Genomic DNA, 20,385 nt, shown 5'->3' with positions numbered 1-20,385 from the left:
ATGACGAAAAATGAGCTGCAGGTCAGCCTCTCCGCAACGGGTAGAAACCTTTGCATATGGTAGGTGATTATGAGCCAGATAGTGGAAAGCCAAAAAAGGGTAATATTAAATGTGGCATTCAACATATACTATACTTGTACCCCTGCGAAATCTTATAATAAATTGCACATGTCATGGTTTATAGTATGCGTTGCACTGTCACTATAAATAAAATGGTGTTTATGGTATGCATTAGTGTCTTTCCTTTTTCAAATTTATTGGATGTAATTAATATCATCCTTCGATAGCCCCTGGTCGATGGCTATATATACCGCCTAGCACATGTCCTACCTTAGAAACACAGTGCAAGTCCACAACACTATACTCTCAAAGATCAAGTCGATGTCGAAAGTGGCGCCATCTGGAGATGCCACATCAAGAAGCCCGCCCGCAGCTAATGCAGACGGACAAGGCCAGCCCGGGGCTCCTGGATTTGATAACCAGGAGATCGGGCCTAAAGAAAATGTCGAGGTGGTTAACTCCCCGGCTCCATCAACTCAAGAGCTCCAAGCACCGCCGCCGCCGCCGCCGCCAGTCGTTGTCCCGACCTTACGCCATGGGTCACTAGTCAATACAGTCATTGGAGATGACATGCCCTTGCAATTGTCTGGCCCCAACACATCGGGCAATGTGGTCCTGACCCAGCAGCCTCCTGGCGAGATGTCAATCAATGGTTCAGAAGTCGCGCCCGTATTGGGGCGTTGGGAAGTCCAGAAATCGGGGGTCAACCATTACCTGAATGAGGCCCAGCAAGATGCGATGAAGTACCTGAATGACAAGGCCCACGAGATGCAGCTCGGCGTTATACGGATGACGGGCGCCTTTGGTCCCGGGATGGAGGTAATTTTACTTATGCATCTGATTTCTACATAGATGTATAGCCAGTAGCTCTCAAGGTGCGGCCCAGAACTAAATCCGGTCTGCACCATGAGTCATGTATCTCAACTTAGCACTTTCGTGCACGCTAGCCCCCGAGCTGGAGTCCGGTTTAACACAAACTGGGTTGTAGTTCGTCTTAATTTTGACCAAGATAAAACAATTGTGCATTAGCCCCCGAGACACAGGCGAGGCAGAATGTCCACCTTGGGAATCAAAATCAAAATCTCCTCGGGAATAGATTTTTTTAGTCAAAATCAGTGATCCAATAGCCCCCAAGACTCAGATCGGGCTGGAGGGCTGGTTTGAGGGTCGATACTCTCCTCGTAAAACTCAAACTTAGATTAAACCGATGTGCAGTAACCCTCAAGACTTAGGTTGCTTTAGCAAACCGACCTTAGGATTGAATCTTCTTAGAGTAACACGTACTAGCTACCTTTGAATTAACGCAAATCCAGTAGCCCTCAAGACTCGTGTCGGGCTGCAAAGGTCGGCCTGGGGATCAATTTCTCTTAGTAGGAGGCCTTATCCATGTTAACCTTCCTGTAACTTGGAATTTTTTTATACAGGCTGCAGCTCGGGACAACAAGCGTTTGGAGAACGAGATAGCCCGGCTCAAGACACTACTCGCCGAAGCCGAGCATAAGAATGAAAATCTCTCCAAAACTCTTAGTGATTCCATGGGTAAGCTCGACTATTCCTACGGCAACTCCTTCCATATATAACTTGCATATTTGCAAAATTTGTGCTGACCACCTCCAAACTTGAATGCAGTAGTTGAAAGGCGTATGACCGAGTTGAGGAACCAGCTCAATTCTAGCAACCAACAGCTCCACGACATCCAAAAAGAGGCCCAAAAGACTACTGCCAAACTTGTGCAAGAACAAGAGGCGTGCCAGGCCGCCCGGGATGCATCCGACCTACTTCAGCAGGAGGTCAAGAAGAGCCAGACTGAGTGTGACCAGCTGAAGGCTGAGAAGACCAGACTGGGTGACCAAATTAAACTGCTCGAGTATAGTCTGAAGGAATCCAACCTCGTCCGTCGCAATGCTCGAGACGAAGTAGAGCAAGCCAAGCAGATTGTCGCTGGTCAACCATATCTTCTCCAATGTCGATTTGGAAGCAATAGCTATGCCGCGCTAACTCAGATTTGGCACCACGCAGAGATCTTCGCCGACCTGCCCCAGAGTGCTGCGAGCGCCCACAAGTACTATCAAGAGCTCAATGATCCTGAGCAGGAAATACTCCGGGCTTTCTGGTCGCAGTTCCAAGAAACCAGCCGGCTTGACCTTCTCCCCGATAGACTGAAGCAAATTGGCGAGCTGCTCAATCTGATCAAGCCAACAATGGAAGAGATATTTATGACATTGTGGCCAGGGGATGACGTTCCGACCAACTTCTTCGACTTAGCAATCCGACTCCAGCGCGCCTCGCCCCAGATAATGAAGTGGAAGTCTTCAAAGAACGAGAAGAGGCTCGCTAAGCATGGGCAACGCTAAAGGCCCACTATCCCTGCCTCGGTCTTGGCCCCATTTGTAGTTGCAAACCCTATGGTTGCCAATGGCGTAGATGTGATGTGACCAAAAGAGCGAATCGACGATGCCAATTATTTTTCCCAATATTCCATGGCACAGGACAATTGCAATCAGTATTTCTTCTTAATCCTCAGTAGTTCTCAATTTACAAAATCTGACCCAAGTACAGAAGATGGCAGCAGCTATTTCTTTTTTTCTTTTTCTTTCCTTTTTGACGGGAAGGCCTTACGGCTGGCAGCAGCTATTTCTTTGCTCTATTCTAGTCGCATGTACGTCCTAATAAAACACCAGCAAAGGAGCACCCACGTTGACAAGAGTAGAGTAGGGCTTTCGGCCTTAACTCCTCGACATCCATCAGGACTGCGTTTGCAACAAAGGAGCACCCATGTTTGACAACTCATCCGAACTAGCAGACAAGCGTAGAGTGGGGCGACGCAGCTTGGCCAAGACACAAGTCAAAAAAGCTCAAGACAAAAAAAAGCTTGCCAAAACAACTAAGGAAGAACACTTAGAGCATCCAATAGATGATGTAGAGGCAAAAATAACTAACTTTTGCACCTCTGAGACCTAAAAACCCACCTCTAACATATGATCTAGATGCAAAAAAAAAACATCTCTGCCTCCCGGAGATGTAAAATACAACACCTCGAGATGCAAATTTGCATCTCCACCTACATGAGATGTAAAATCGGCGGTCACTCGCCAATTGCCCAACTGCCTTCATTCGGCTTCCGCCCGCTCGAGCCCCCACCCCACAGGGGCTCCGCCTTCTTTTTGGGTGGGCCTGGGGATGTCAGAATCTGACGTTTCTCGTGTCCGGGCTCCCGCAACTCCCCTTCCTCCACGTTCGGTCTCGGTTTGCGGAAAAATCATAGTCCGGACAGCGCCGCAAACCGATGCAGAACCGCGTTGGATAGACTTTGCACTCCGGACAGCTGAGTCCAAACGGATGCAGGCGGTTTGAGGGTCAGCGTTGGAGATGGCCTAACGTACTAGAGGCTAATGAGCGTTTCACCGTGCTGTTTTTCATTGATGGAATCTTTCTATTCTCTAGCAGGTTATCGTAGTTGGTTGTTTAGTTTTGGTTTTGTCTGTGTTGCCTTAGGTTTTAATTATGTTTCGTGGTATTTTTTCGTTCATCTATCGTTAAGGACGGTATTTACTTTGAGAGGAGAGTAAACTTGTTCACTGCGTGGTTGTGATATTTGTACATGTTTTGTCCTCGGTGTTAAACGGTATTTAGAAGCCGCCATTCCAAAAACAATGCAATTACTGCTCTCTCTCTCTCTCTCTCTCTCTCTCTCTCAGCTTGGCTTCCCGTTCCACTCACTTGCTTTGTATTTTTTTCGCTCGCTCCACATGCTAGCTCATAAAAGCTGGCTACCTTTTTTATTTGACAAAGTTCTATAATCATAAGATGTTCACGATTTTTTTAAAATCTTGAATTTTTTGAATTTTGTAAATTAAAAATCATCATTCCTTCAAAATTTCAAAGATTACAAAAAATGTTATAATTTTGAAATAAAGTTATCAAATTGAAAAATATTCACATGCTTAAAAATATTCATGAACTTCATGAATGACCCCCCCCCCCAACAAACGGGGTCCATTTGGAGAGAGAAAACATCCAAGCTCTTCCAAGGCTTCAATTCTTGAGAGCTTAGTAACTTAGTAGATGCTAGTACCCCTTCGTTCCTGCTCTCTTGTGAACTCATGATACGTCTACAACGTATCTATATTTTTTGATTGCTCCATGCTATATTATCTACTGTTTTGGACAATATTTGGCTTTATTATCCACTTTTATATTATTTTTGGGACTAACCTACTAACCGGAGGCCCAGCCCAGAATTGTTGTTTTTTTTGCCTATTTTAGGGTTTCAAAGAAAAGGAATATCAAACGGAGTCCAAACGGAATGAAACCTTCGGAAACGTGATTTTCTCAACGAACAAGACCCAGGAGACTTGGACCCTACGTCAAGACACAAAAGAGGAGGCCACGAGGTAGGGGGCGCGCCTACCCCCCCCCCCCCCCCCAGGCGCGCCCTCCAACCTCGTGGGCCCCTTGTTGCTCCACCGACGTACTCCTTCGTCCTATATATACCTACGTACCCCCAAACGATCAGATACGGAGCCAAAACCCTAATTCCACCGTCGCAACTTTCTGTATCCACGAGATCCCATCTTGGGGCCTGTTCCGGAGCTCCGCCGGAGGGGGCATCGATCACGGAGGGCTTCTACATAATCACCATAGCCCCTCCGATGAAGTGTGAGTAGTTCACCTCAGACCTACGGGTCCATAGTTATTAGCTAGATGGCTTCTTCTCTCTTTTTGGATCTCAATACAATGTTCTCCCCCTCTCTCATGGAGATCTATTCGATGTAATCTTCTTTTTGCGGTGTGTTTTTTGAGACCGATGAATTGTGGGTTTATGATCAAGTCTATCTATGAATAATATTTGAATCTTCTCTGAATTCTTTTATGTATGATTGGTTATCTTTGCAAGTCTCTTTGAATTATCAGTTTGGTTTGGCCTACTAGATTGATCTTTCTTGCAATGGGAGAAGTGCTTATCTTTGGGTTCAATCTTGCGGTGTCCTTTCCCAGTGACAGTAGGGGCAACAAGGCACGTATTGTATTGTTGCCATCGAGGGATAACAAGATAGGGTTTTCATCATATTGCATGAGTTTATCCCTCTACATCATGTCATCTTGCTTAAGGCGTTACTCTGTTTTCATTAACTTAATACTCTAGATGCATGCTGGATAGCGGTCGATGAGTGGAGTAATAGTAGTAGATGCAGGCAGGAGTCGGTTTACTTGTCTCGGACGTGATGCCTATATACATGATCATACCTAGATATTCTCATAACTATGCTCAATTCTGTCAATTGCAAAATAGTAATTCGTTCACCCACCGTAGAATACTTATGCTCTTGAGAGAAGCCACTAGTGAAACCTATGGTCCCGGGGTCTATCTTCATCATATTAATCTTCCAATACTTAGTTATTTCCTTTGCTTTCTACTTTGCTTTTATTTTACTTTGCATCTTTATCATAAAAATACCAAAAAAATTATCTTATCATATCTATCAGATCTCACTCTCGTAAGTGTCCGTGTAGGGATTGACAACCCCTCATCGCGTTGGTTGCGAGGATTTATTTGTTTTATGCAGGTACGAGGGACTCGCGCGTAGCCTCCTACTGGATTGATACCTTGGTTCTCAAAAACTGAGGGAAATAATTACGCTACTTTGCTGCATCATCCCTTCCTCTTCGGGGAAAACCAACGCAGTGCTCAAGAGGTAGCAAGAAGGATTTTTGGCGCCGTTGCCGGGGAGTCTACGCAAAAGTCAATATACCAAGTACCCATCACAATCCCTATCTCCTGCATTACATTATTTACCATTTGCCTCTCATTTTCCTCTCCCCCACTTCACCCTTGCCGTTTTATTTGCCCTCTCTCTCTGTCCTCCCTCTCTTTCTCTATTTGCTTCTTTTTGCCCACTTGCTTGTGTGTTAGTTTGCTTGCTTGTCTCGATGGCTCAAGATAACACTAAATTGTGTGACTTTACCAATACCAACAACAATGATTTTATTAGCACTCCGATTGCTCCTCTTACCGATGCTGAATCTTGTGAAATTAATACTGCTTTGCTGAATCTTGTCATGAAAGATCTGTTTTCCGGCCTTCCTAGTGAAGATGCCGCTACCCATATGAATAGATTCATTGATTTGTGTGATATGCAAAAGAAGAAAGATGTGGATAACGATATTTTTAAATTGAAGCTATTTCCTTTTTCGCTTAGAGTTCGTGCTAAAGCTTGGTTTTCGTCTTTCCCTAAAAATAGTATTGATTCATGGAATAAGTGCAAAGATGCTTTTATCTCTAAGTATTTTCCTCCCGCTAAGATCATCTCCCTTAGAAACGATATTATGAATTTTAAACAACTTGATTATGAACATGTTGCACAAGCTTGGGAGAGGATGAAATTAATGATACGTAATTGCCCTACTCATGGTTTGAATTTCTGGATGATTATACAATTTTTTTTATGCTGGATTGAATTTTGCTTCTAGAAATCTTTTAGATTCAGCCACGGGAGGCACTTTTATGGAAATCACTTTAGGAGAAGCTACTAAACTCCTAGATAATATTATGGTTAATTATTCTCAATGGCATACTGAAAGATCTACTAATAAAAAGGTGCATGTGATAGAAGAAATTAATGTTTCGAGTGGAAAGATGGATGAACTTATGAAATTATTTGCTAGTAAAAGTGTTTCTTCTGATCCTAATGATATGTCCTTGCGTACTTTGATTGAGAATAATAATGAATCTATGGATGTGAATTTTGTTGGTAGGAACAATTTTGGTAACAACGCGTATAGAGGAAATTTTAATCCTAGGCCTTATCCTAGTAATCCCTCTAATAATTATGGTAGTTCCTACAACAATTCTTATGGAAATTATAACAAGATGCCCTCTGATTTTGAATCTAATATTAAAGAATTTATTACTTCGCAAAAGAATTTCAATGCTTTGATTGAAGAAAAATTGCTTAAGATTGATGAGTTGGCTAGGAACGTTGATAGAATTTCTCTTGATGTCGATTCTTTGAAACTTAGATCTATTCCACCTAAGCATGATATCAATGAGTCTCTCAAGTCCATGAGAATTTCCATTGATGAGTGCAAAGAAAGAACCGCTGGGATGCGTGCTAAAAAAGATGCCTTTATAAGAGCGTGTTCCTCTAGTTCTTATGAAAATAAAGATGAAGATCTAAAAGTTATTGATGTGTCCCCTATTAAATCTTTGTTTTGCAATATGAATCTTAATAATGATGGGACTGAATATGATCCACCTTTGCCTAGAAGATGTTCCGAGAATTCGGAGTTTTTAGATCTTGATGCTAAAATTGATGAAAGTGGGGTCGAAGAAATTAATACCCTAGATGTAAACCCACTATTTTGGATTTCAAGGAATTTAATTATGAAAATTACTCTTTGATTGATTGTATTTCCTTGTTGCAATCCATGCTAAATTCTCCTCATGCTTATAGTCAAAATAAAGCGTTCACTAAACATATCGTTGATGCCTTGATGCAATCTTATGAAGAAAAACTTGAATTAGAAGTTTCTATTCCTAGAAAACTTTATGATGAGTGGGAACCAACTATTAAAATTAAAATTAAATATCATGAATGCTATGCTTTATGTGATTTGGGTGCTAGTGTTTCCACAATTCCAAAGACTTTGTGTGATTTGTTAGGTTTCCATGATTTTGATGATTGCTCTCTAAACTTGCACCTTGCGGATTCTACTATTAAGAAACCTATGGGAAGAATTAATGATGTTCTTATTGTTGCAAATAGGAATTATGTGCCCGTAGATTTTATTGTTCTTGACATAGATTGCAATCCTTCATGTCCTATTATTCTTGGTAGACCTTTCCTTAGAATGATTGGTGCAATTATTGATATGAAGGAAGGAAATATTAGATTCCAATTTCCGTTAAGGAAAGGCATGGAACACTTTACTAGAAAGAAAATTAAATTACCTTATGAATCTATTATGAGAGCCACTTATGGATTGCCAACCAAAGATGGCAATACCTAGGTCTATCCTTTCTTGTTATGCCTTGCTAGGGGCGTTAAATGATAGCGCTTGTTGGGAGGCAACCCAATTTTATTTTTATTCCTTCCTTTTTGCTCCTGTTTAGTAATAAATAATTTATTTAGACTCTGTTTATGTTGTGTTTTTTGTGTTTAATTAGTTTTTGTGCCAAGTAGAACCGTTGGGAAGACTTGGGGAAAGTCTTGTTAATCTTGCTGTAAAAAACAGAAACTTTAGTGCTCACGAGAACTGCTGTCATTTTTATTTGGAAAGTGATATTTAGTTAATTATTTTTGCATATGATAAATATATAAATTCCTCACGTCCAGCAATTTACTTTAGAATTTTTGGGGTTACAGATCTTGCGCTAGCTACAGATTACTACAGACTGTTCTGTTTTTGACAGATTCTGTTTTTCGTGTGTTGTTTGCTTATTTTGATGAATCTATGGCTAGTAAAATAGTTTATAAACCATAGAGGAGTTGGAATACAGTAGGTTTAACACCAATATAAATAAATAATGAGTTCATTACAGTACCTTGAAGTGGTGTTTTGTTTTCTTTCGCTAATGGAGCTCACGAGATTTTCTACTTTAAGTTTTGTGTTGTGAAGTTTTCAAGTTTTGGGTAAAGATTTGATGGATTATGGAACAAGGAGTGGCAAGAGCCTAAGCTTGGGGATGCCCATGGCACCCCCAAGATAATCTAAGGATACCCAAAAGCCAAAGCTTGGGGATGCCCCGGAAGGCATCCCCTCTTTTCGTCTACTTCTATCGGTAACTTTACTTGGAGCTATATTTTTATTCACCACATGATATGTGTTTTGCTTGGAGCATCTTGTATGATTTTAGTATTTGCTTTTTAGTTTACCACAATCATCCTTGCTGTACACACCTTTTTAGAGAGCCATACATGATTTGGAATTTGTTAGAATACTCTATGTGCTTCACTTATATCATTTGAGTTATATAATTTTGCTCTAGTACTTCACTTATATCTTTTAGAGCACGGTGGTGGATTTGTTTTATAGAAAATATTGATCTCTCATGCTCCACTTAGATTATTTTGAGAATCTTAAATATCATGGTAATTTGCTTAAATAATCCTAATATGCTTGGTATTCAAGAATAGTAAAAACTTTCTTATGAGTGTGTTGAATGCTATGAGAAGTTTGATGCTTGATAATTGTTTTGAGATATGAAGATGGTTATATTAAAGTTGTGCTAGTTGAGTAGTTGTTAATTTGAGAAATACTTGTGTTAAGGTTTGTGATTCCCGTAGCATGCACGTATGGTGAACCGTTATGCGATGAAGTCGGAGCATGATTTATTTTTTGATTGTCTTCCTTATGAGTGGCGGTCGGGGAGAGCGATGGTCTTTTCCTACCAATATATCCCCCTAGGAGCATGCGCGTAATACTTTGCTTTGATAACTTGTAGATTTTTGCAATAAGTATATGAGTTCTTTATGACTAATGTTGAGTCCATGGATTATACGCACTTTTCTCACCCTTCCACCTTTGCTAGCCTCTCTAATACCGTGCACCTTTCACCGGTATCATACACCCGCCATATACCTTCCTCAAAACAGCCACCATACCTACCTATTATGGCATTTCCATAGCCATTCCGAGGTATATTGCCATGCAACTTTCCACCGTTCTGTTTATTATGACACACTCCATCATTGTCATATTGCTTAGCATGATCATGTAGTTGGCATCATATTTGTGGCAAAGCCACCATTCATAATTCTTTGATACGTGTCACTCTTGATTCATTGCATATCCCGGTACACCCCCGGAGGCATTCATATAGAGTCATATTTTGTTCTAAGTATCGAGTTGTAATTGTTGAGTTGTAAGAAAAATAAAAGTGTGATGACCATCATTATTAGAGCATTGTCCCAGTGAGGAAATGATGATGGAGACTATGATTCCCCCATAAGTCAGGATGAGACTCCGGACGAAAAAAAGGAAAAGAGGCCATAAGAAAAAAATAGAAAAGGCCCAAATAAAAAAATGAGAGAAAAAGAGAGAAGGGACAATGTTACTATCCTTTTACCACACTTGTGCTTCAAAGTAGCACCATGATATTCATGATAGAGAGTCTCCTATGTTATCACTTTCAAATACTAGTGGGAATTTTTCATTATAGAACTTGGCTTGTATATTCCAATGATGGGCTTCCTCAAAATGCCCTAGGTCTTCATGAGCAAGCAAGTTGGATGCACACCCACTTAGTTTCTTTTGTTGAGCTTTCATATACTTATAGCTCTAGTGCATCCGTTGCATGGCAATCCCTACTCACTCATATTGATATCTATTGATGGGCATCTCCATAGCCCGTTGATACGCCTAGTTGATGTGAGACTATATTCTCCCTTTTTGTCTTCCCCACAACCACCATTCTATTCCACTTATAGTGCTATATCCATGGCTCACGCTCATGTATTGCGTGAAGATTGAAAAATTTTGAGAATGCCAAAAGTATGAAACAATTGCTTGGCTTGTCATCGGGTTGTGCATGATTTAAATACTTTGTGTGATGAATATAGAGCATAGCCAGACTATATGATTTTGTAGGGATAAATTTCTTTGGCCATGTTATTTTGAGAAGACATGATTGCTTTGTTAGTATACTTGAAGTATTATTATTTTTATGTCAATATTAAACTTTTATCTTGAATCTTTCGGATCTGAATATTCATACCACAATTAAGAAGAATTACATTAAAATTATGCCAAGTAGCACTCCGCATCAAAAATTCTGTTTTTATCATTTACCTACTCGAGGACGAGCAGAAATTAATCTTAGGGATGCTTGATACGTTTAATTTTTGATTGCTCCATGCTATATTATCTACTTTTGTGGACATTATTGGGATTTATTATCCACTTTTATATTATTTTTGGGACTAACCTACTAACCGGAGGCCCAGCCCAGAATTGCTGTATTTTGCCTATTTTAGGGTTTTGAAGAAAAGGAATATCAAACGGAGTCCAAACGGAATGAAACCTTCGGGAATGTGATTTTCTCAACGAACAAGACCCAGGAGACTTTGACCCTACGTCAAGACACAAAAGAGGAGGCCACGAGGTAGGGGGGCGTGCCTACCCCACCCCCCAGGCGCGCCCTCCACCCTCGTGGGCCCCCTATTGCTCCACCGACGCACTCCTTCCTCCTATATATACCTACGTACCCCCAAACGATCAGATACGGAGCCAAAACCCTAATTCCACCGCCGCAACTTTCTGTATCCACGAGATCCCATCTTGGGGCCTGTTTTGGAGCTCCGCCGGAGGGGGCATCGATCACGGAGGGCTTCTACATCATCACCATAGCCCCTCCGATGAAGTGTGAGTAGTTCACCTCAGACCTACGGGTCCATAGTTATTAGCTAGATGGCTTCTTCTCTCTTTTTGGATCTCAATACAATGTTCTCCCCCTCTCTCATGGAGATCTATTCAATGTAATCTTCTTTTTGCGGTGTGTTTGTTGAGATCGATGAATTGTGGGTTTATGATCAAGTCTATCTATGAATAATATTTGAATATTCTCTGAATTCTTTTATGTATGATTGGTTATCTTTGCAAGTCTCTTTGAATTATCAGTTTGCTTTGGCCTACTAGATTGATCTTTCTAGCAATGGGAGAAGTTCTTAGCTTTGGGTTCAATCTTGCGGTGTCCTTTCCCAGTGATAGTAGGGGCAGCATGACACGTATTGTAGTGTTGCCATTGAGGATAAAAAGATGGGGTTTTCATCATATTGCATGAGTTTATCCCTCTACATCATGTCATCTTGCTTAAGGCGTTACTTTGTTTTCATTAATTTAATACTCTAGATGCATGCTGGATAGCGGTCGATGAGTGGAGTAATAGTAGTAGATGCAGGCAGGAGTCGGTCTACTTGTCTCGGATGTGATGCCTATATACATGATCATACCTGGATATTCTCATAACTATGCTCAATTCTGTCAATTGCTCAATAGTTATTCGTTCACCCACCGTAGAATACTTATGCTCTTGAGAGAAGCCACTAGTGAAACCTATGGTCCCCGGGTCTATCTTCATCATATTAATCTTCCAATACTTAGTTATTTCCTTTGCTTTCTACTTTGCTTTTATTTTACTTTGCATCTTTATCCTAAAAATACCAAAAATATACCTTATCATATCTATCAGATCTCACTCTCGTAAGTGGCCATGTAGGGATTGACAACCCCTTATCGTGTTGGTTGCGAGGATTTATTTGTTTTGTGCAGGTACGAGGGACTCGCACGTAGCCTCCTGCTACCTCTTGAGCTTGCGTTGGATTTCCCCGAAGAGGAAAGGATGATGCAGCAGAGTAGCGTAAGAATTTCCCTCAGTTTTTGAGAACCAAGGTATCAAATCCAGTAGGAGGCCACGCTCAAGTCCCTCATACCTGCACAAAACGATAGCTACTCGCAACCAATGCGATTAGGGGGTTTCAATCCCTTCACGGTCACTTACGAGAGTGAGATCTGATAGATATAATATTTTTGATATTTTTGGTATAGAGGTGCAAAGTGAAAAGTAAAAGGCAAAATAAAAAGCAAAGCAAGATTAAAGTGATGGAGATTGATATGATGAGAATAGACCTGGGGGCCATAGGTTTCACTAGTGGCTTCTCTCAAGAGCATAAGTATTCTACGGTGGGTGAACAAATTACTGTTGAGCAATTGACAGAATTGAGCATAGTTATGAGAATATCTAGGCATGATCATGTATATAGGCATCACGTCCGTGACAAGTAGACCGAAACGATTCTGCATCTACTACTATTACTCCACTCATCGACCGCTATCCAGCATGCATCTAGAGTATTAAGTTAAAAACAGAGTAACGCTTTAAGCAAGATGACATGATGTAGAGAGATAAATTCATGCAATATGAAATAAACCCCATCTTGTTATCCTCGATGGAAATGATACAATACGTGCCTTGCCGCCCCTTCTGTCACTGGGTAAGGACACCGCAAGACGAACCCAAAGCTAAGCACTTCTCCCATGGCAAGAACTACCAATCTAGTTGGCCAAACCAAACGGATAATTCGAAGAGACTTGCAAAGATAACCAATCATACATAAAAGAATTCAGAGAAGATTCAAATATTATTCATAGATAGACTTGATCATAAACCCACAATTCATCGGTCTCAACAAACACACCGCAAAAATAAGATTACATCGAATAGATCTCCACGAGAGAGGGGGAGAACTTTGTATTGAGATCCAAAAAGAGAGAAGAAGCCTTCTAGCTACTAACTATGGACCCGAAGGTCTGAGGTAAACTACTCACACTTCATCGGAGAGGCTATGATGATGTAGAAGCCCTCCGTGATGACGGCCCTCTCCGGCGGAGCTCCGGAACAGGCCCCAAGATGGGATCTCGTGGATACAGAAAGTTGCGGCAGTGGAATTAGGTTTTTGGCTCCCCTTCTGATCGTTTGGGGGTACGTAGGTATATATAGGAGGAAGTAGTATGTTAGTGGAGCACCGAGGGGCCCACGAGGCAGGGGGGCGCGCCCTAGGAGGGTGGGCGCGCTCCCACCCTCGTGACTGCCTCTTTGACTCCTTGGAGTAGGGTCCAAGTCTCCTGGATCACGTTCGGTGAGAAAATCATGTTCCCAAAGGTTTTATTCCGTTTGGACTCCGTTTGATATTCCGTTTCTTCGAAATACTGAAATAGGCAAAAAACAGCAATTCTGGGCTGGGCCTCCGGTTAATAGGTTAGTCCCAAAAATAATATAAAAGTGGAAAATAAAGCCCAATATAGTCCAAAACAGTAGATAATATAGCATGGAGCAATCAGAAATTATAGATACATTGGAGATGTATCAGGCATCCCCAAGCTTAATTCCTGCTCGTCCTCGAGTAGGTAAATGATAAAAAGAGAATTTTTGATGTGGAGTGCTACTTGGCATATCAATTCAAATCCTCTTAATTGTGGTATGAATATTTCATATTAGGAAGATTCAAGACAAAAATTCATATTGACATAAAGAATAATAATACTTCAAGCAAACCAACAAAGCAATTATGTTTTCTTAAAGTAACATGGCCAAAGAAAGTTCATCCCTACAAAATCATATAGTTTAGTCATGCTCCATTTTCGTCACACAAGAATGCTCTCATCATGCACAACCCCGTTGACAAGCCAAGCAATTGTTTCATACCTTAATAATTTCAAACTCATAAACTTTCATGCAATACATGAGAGTGAGCCATGGATATAGCACTATGGGTGGAATATAGTATAATGATGGGGGTTATGTGGAGAAGACAAAAAAGGAGAAAGTCTCACATCAACGAGGCTAATCAATGGGCTATGGAGATGCCCATCAATTGATGTTAATGCAAGGAGTAGGGATTGCCATGCAACAGATGCACTAGAGCTATAAATGTATGAAAGCTCAACAAAAGAAACTAAGTGGGTATGCATCCAACTTGCTTGCTCATGAAGACCTAGGGCACTTGAGGAGGCCCATGTAGGGTTTCGTAGTAATTTCAAAAATTTTCCTACGCACACGCAAGATCATGTGATGTATAGCAACGAGAGGGGAGAGTGTTGTCTATGTACCCAACGCAGACCGACTGCGGAAGCGATGACACAACGTAGAGGAAGTAGTCGTATGTCTTCACGATCCAACCGATCAAGCACCGAACCTACGGCACCTCCGAGTTCGAGCACACGTTCAGCTCGATGACTATCCCCGGACTCCGATCCAGCAAAGTGTCGGGGAAGAGTTCTGTCAGCACGACGGCGTGGTGACGATCTTGATGTTCTACAGCAGCAGGGCTTCGCCTAAACTCCGCTACAGTATTATCGAGGACTATGGTGGCAGGGGGCACCGCACACGCTAAGGAATAGATCACGTGGATCAACTTGTGTGTTCTAGGGTGCCTCTGCCTCAGTATATAAAGTACTAGAGGGGGGGAGGCTGGCCGGCCAAGCTTGGCGCGCCAGGAGAGTCCTACTCCCTCTGGGAGTAGGATTCCCCCCCCCCCCCAATCCTAGATGGAATAGGATTCGCGGAGGGGGAAAAGAGAGAGGGGGGGCGGCCACCTCTCCTTGTCCTAATAGGACTAGGGGAGGGAGGGTGGCGCGCAGCCCATCTAGGGCAGCCCCTTCTCTTTTCCACTAAGGCCCACTAAGGCCCATTTAGCTCCCGGGGGGTTCCGGTAACCTTCCCGGTACTCCGGTAAAATCCCGATTTCACCCGGAACACTTCCGATATCCAAACATAGGGTTCCAATATATCAATCTTTATGTCTCGACCATTTCGAGACTCCTCGTCATGTCCGTGATCACATCCTGGACTCCGAACAACCTTCGGTACATCAAAATGCATAAACTCATAATATAACTGTCATCGTAACCTTAAGCGTGCGGACCCTACGGGTTCGAGAACAATGTAGACATGACTGAGACACGTCTCCGGTCAATAAGCAAGAGCGGGACCTGGATGCCCATATTGGCTCCTACATATTCTACGAAGATCTTTATCGGTCAGACCGCATAACAACATACGTTGTTCCCTTTGTCATCGGTATGTTACTTCCCCGAGATTCGATCGTCGGTATTCCAATACCTAGTTCAATCTCGTTACTGGCAAGTCTCTTTACTCATTCTGTAATACATCATCCCGCAACTAACTCATTTAGTTGCAATGCTTGCAAGGCTTAAGTGATGTGCATTACCGAGAGGGCCCAGAGATACCTCTCCGACAATCGGAGTGACAAATCCTAATCTCGAAATACGCCAACCCAACATCTACCTTTGGAGACACCTGTAATGCTCCTTTATAATCACCCAGTTACGTTGTGACGTTTGGTAGCACCCAAAGTGTTCCTCCGGCAAACGGGAGTTGCATAATCTCATAGTCATAGGAACATGTATAAGTCATGAAGAAAGCAATAGCAACATACTAAACGATCGGGTGCTAAGCTAATGGAATGGGTCATGTCAATCAGATCATTCAACTAATGATGTGACCTCGTTAATCAAATAACAACTCTTTGTTCATGGTTAGGAAACATAACCATCTTTGATCAACGAGCTAGTCAAGTAGAGGCATACTAGTGACACTCTGTTTGTCTATGTATTCACACATGTATTATGTTTCCGGTTAATACAATTCTAGCATGAATAATAAACATTTATCATGATATAAGGAAATAAATAATAACTTTATTATTGCCTCTAGGGCATATTTCCTTCAGTCTCCCACTTGCACTAGAGTCAATAATCTAGATTACACTGTAATGATTCTAACACCCATGGAGCTTTGGTGCTGATCATGTTTTGCTCGTGGAAGAGGCTTAGTCAACGGGTCTGTAACATTCAGATCCGTATGTATCTTGCAAATCTCTATGTCTCCCACCTGGACTAGATCCCGGATGGAATTGAAGCGTCTCTTGATGTGCTTGGTTCTCTTGTGAAATCTGGATTCCTTTGCCAAGGCAATTGCACCAGTATTGTCACAAAAGATTTTCATTGGACCCGATGCACTAGGTATGACACCTATATCGGATATGAACTCCTTCATCCAGACTCCTTCGTTCGCTGCTTCCGAAGCAGCTATGTACTCCACTTCCCATGTAGATCCCGCTACGACGCTTTGTTTAGAACTGCACCAACTGACAGCTCCACCGTTTAATGTAAACACGTATCCGGTTTGCGATTTAGAATCGTCCGGATCAGTGTCAAAGCTTGCATCAACGTAACCTTTTACGACGAGCTCTTTGTCACCTCCATATACGAGAAGCATATCCTTAGTCCTTTTCAGGTATTTCAGGATGTTCTTGACCGCTGTCCAGTGATCCACTCCTGGATTACTTTGGTACCTCCTTGCTAGACTTATAGCAAGGCACACATCAGGTCTGGTACACAGCATTGCATACATGATAGATCCTATTGCTGATGCATAGGGAACATCTTTCATATTCTCTCTATCTTCTGCAGTGGTCGGGCATTGAGTCTTACTCAATTTCACACCTTATAACACAGGCAAGAATCCTTTCTTTGCTTGATCCATTTTGAACTTCTTCAAAATTTTGTCAAGGTATGTTGTTTGTGAAAGTCCAATTAAGCGTCTTGATCTATCTCTATAGATCTTAATGCCTAATATGTAAGCAGCTTCACCGAGGTCTTTCATTGAAAAACTCTTATTCAAGTATCCCTTTATGCTATCCAGAAATTCTATATTATTTCCGATTAACAATATGTCATCCACATATAATATCAGAAATGCTATAGAGCTCCCACTCACTTTCTTGTAAATACAGGCTTCTCCAAAAGTCTATATAAAACCAAATGCTTTGATCACACTATTAAAACGTTTATTCCAACTCCGAGAGGCTTGCACCAGTCCATAAATGGATCGCTGGAGCTTGCACACTTTGTTAGCTCCCTTTGGATCGACAAAACCTTCTGGTTGCATCATATACAACTCTTCTTCCAGAAATTCATTCAAGAATGCAGTTTTGACATCCATCTGCCAAATTTCATAATCATAAAATGCGGCAATTGCTAATATGATTCGGACAGACTTAAGCATCGCTACGGGTGAGAAGGTCTCATCGTAGTCAATCCCTTGGACTTGCCGAAAACCTTTTGCGACAAGTCGAGCTTTGTAGACAGTAACATTACCGTCAGCGTCAGTCTTCTTCTTGAAGATCCATTTATTCTCAATTGCTTGCCGATCTTCGGGCAAGTCAACCAAAGTCCATACTTTGTTCTCATACATGGATCCCATCTCAGATTTCATGGCTTCAAGCCACTTTGCGGAATCTGGGCTCACCATCGCTTCTTCATAGTTCGTAGGTTCATCATGATCTAGTAGCATGACTTCCAGAACAGGATTACCGTACCACTCTGGTGCGGATCTTACTCTGGTTGATCTATGAGGTTCAGTAGTATCTTGATCTGAAGTTTCATGACTATCATCATTGGCTTCCTCACTTATTGGTGTAGGTGTCGCAGAAACAGTTTTCTGTGATGTACTACTTTCCAATAAGGGAGTAGGTACAGTTACCTCGTCAAGTTCTACTTTCCTCCCACTCACTTCTTTCGAGAGAAACTCCTTCTCCAGAAAGTTTCCGAATTTAGCAACAAAAGTCTTACCTTCGGATCTGTGATAGAAGGTGTATCCAATAGTTTCCTTTGGATATCCTATGAAGACACATTTCTCCGATTTGGGTTCGAGCTTATCAGGTTGAAGCTTTTTCACATAAGCATCGTAGCCCCAAACTTTCAGAAACGACAACTTTGGTTTCTTGCCAAACCACAGTTCATAAGGCGTCGTCTCAACGGATTTTGATGGTGCCCTATTTAACGTGAATGCGGCCGTCTCTAGAGCGTATCCCCAAAACGATAGCGGTAAATCAGTAAGAGACATCATAGATCGCACCATATCCAGTAAAGTACGATTACGACGTTCGGACACACCATTACGCTGAGGTGTTCCGGGTGGCGTGAGTTGCGAAACTATTCCACAATTTTTCAAATGTACACCAAACTCGTAACTCAAATATTCTCCTCCACGATCAGATCGTAGAAACTTTATTTTCTTGTTACGATGATTTTCAACTTCACTGTGAAATTCTTGGAACTTTTCAAATGTTTCAGACTTATGTTTCATTAAGTAGATATACCCATATCTGCTTAAATCATCTGTGAAGGTGAGAAAATAACGATATCCGCCACGAGCCTCAATATTCATCGGACCACATACATCTGTATGTATGATTTCCAACAAATCTGTTGCTCTTTCCATAGTACCGGAGAACGGCGTTTTGGTCATCTTGCCCATGAGGCACGGTTCACAAGTACCAAGTGATTCATAATCAAGTGGTTCCAAAAGTCCATCAGAATGGAGTTTCTTCATGCGCTTTACACCGATATGACCTAAACGGCAGTGCCACAAATAAGTTGCACTATCATTATCAACTCTGCATCTTTTGGCTTCAACATTATGAATATGTGTGTTACTACTATCGAGATCCAACAAGAATAGACCACTCTTCAAGGGTGCATGACCATAAAAGATATTACTCATATAAATAGAACAACCATTATTCTCTGATTTAAATGAATAACCGTCTCGCATCAAACAAGATCCAGATATAATGTTCATGCTTAACGCTGGCACCAAATAACAATTATTTAGGTCTAATACTAATCCCGAAGGTAGATGTAGAGGTAGCGTGCCGACTGCGATCACATCGACTTTGGAACCATTTCCCACGCGCATCGTCACCTCGTCCTTAACCAATCTTCGCTTGATCCGTAGTCCCTGTTTCGAGTTGCAAATATTAGCAACAGAACCAGTATCAAATACCCAGGTGCTACTGCGAGCATTAGTAAGGTACACATCAATAACATGTATATCACATATACCTTTGTTCACCTTGCCATCCTTCTTATCCGCCAAATACTTGGGGTAGTTCCGCTTCCAGTGACCAGTCTGCTTGCAATAGAAGCACTCAGTTTCAGGCTTAGGTCTAGGTTTGGGTTTCTTCTCTTGAGTAGCAACTTGCTTGCCGCTCTTTTTGAAGTTTCCCTTCTTCTTCCCTTTGCCCTTTTTCTTGAAACTAGTGGTCTTGTTGACCATCAACACTTGATGCTCCTTCTTGATTTCTACCTCCGCAGCTTTTAGCATCGCGAAGAGCTCGGGAATAGTCTTGTTCATCCCTTGCATATTATAGTTCATCACGAAGCTCTTGTAGCTTGGTGGCAGTGATTGAAGAATTCTGTCAATGACGCTATCATCTGGAAGATTAACTCCCAATTGAATCAAGTGATTATTATACCCAGACATTTTGAGTATATGCTCACTGACAGAACTGTTCTCCTCCATCTTGCAGCTATAGAACTTATTGGAGACTTCATATCTCTCAATCCGGGCATTTGCTTGAAATATTAACTTCAACTCCTGAAACATCTCATATGCTCCATGACGTTCAAAACGTCGTTGAAGTCCCGATTCTAAGCCGTAAAGCATGGCGCACTGAACTATCGAGTAGTCATCAGCTTTGCTCTGCCAGACGTTCATAACATCCGGTGTTGCTCCTGCAGCAGGCCTGGTACCCAGCGGTGCTTCCAGGACGTAATTCTTCTGTGTAGCAATGAGGATAATCCTCAAGTTACGGACCCAGTCCGTGTAATTGCTACCATCATCTTTCAACTTTGCTTTCTCAAGGAACGCATTAAAATTCAACGGAACAACAGCACGAGCCATCTATCTACAATCAAACATAAACAAGCAAGATACTAATCAGGTACTAAGTTTCATGA

Source organism: Triticum urartu, chromosome 6A (genome assembly GCF_056163025.1).
Source record: "Triticum urartu cultivar PI428250 chromosome 6A, HENAU_Tu73, whole genome shotgun sequence".
Classification (NCBI taxonomy): Eukaryota; Viridiplantae; Streptophyta; class Magnoliopsida; order Poales; family Poaceae; genus Triticum; species Triticum urartu.
The sequence above is the reverse complement of the archived record's forward strand: the minus strand, read 5'-3'. Positions refer to the sequence as shown.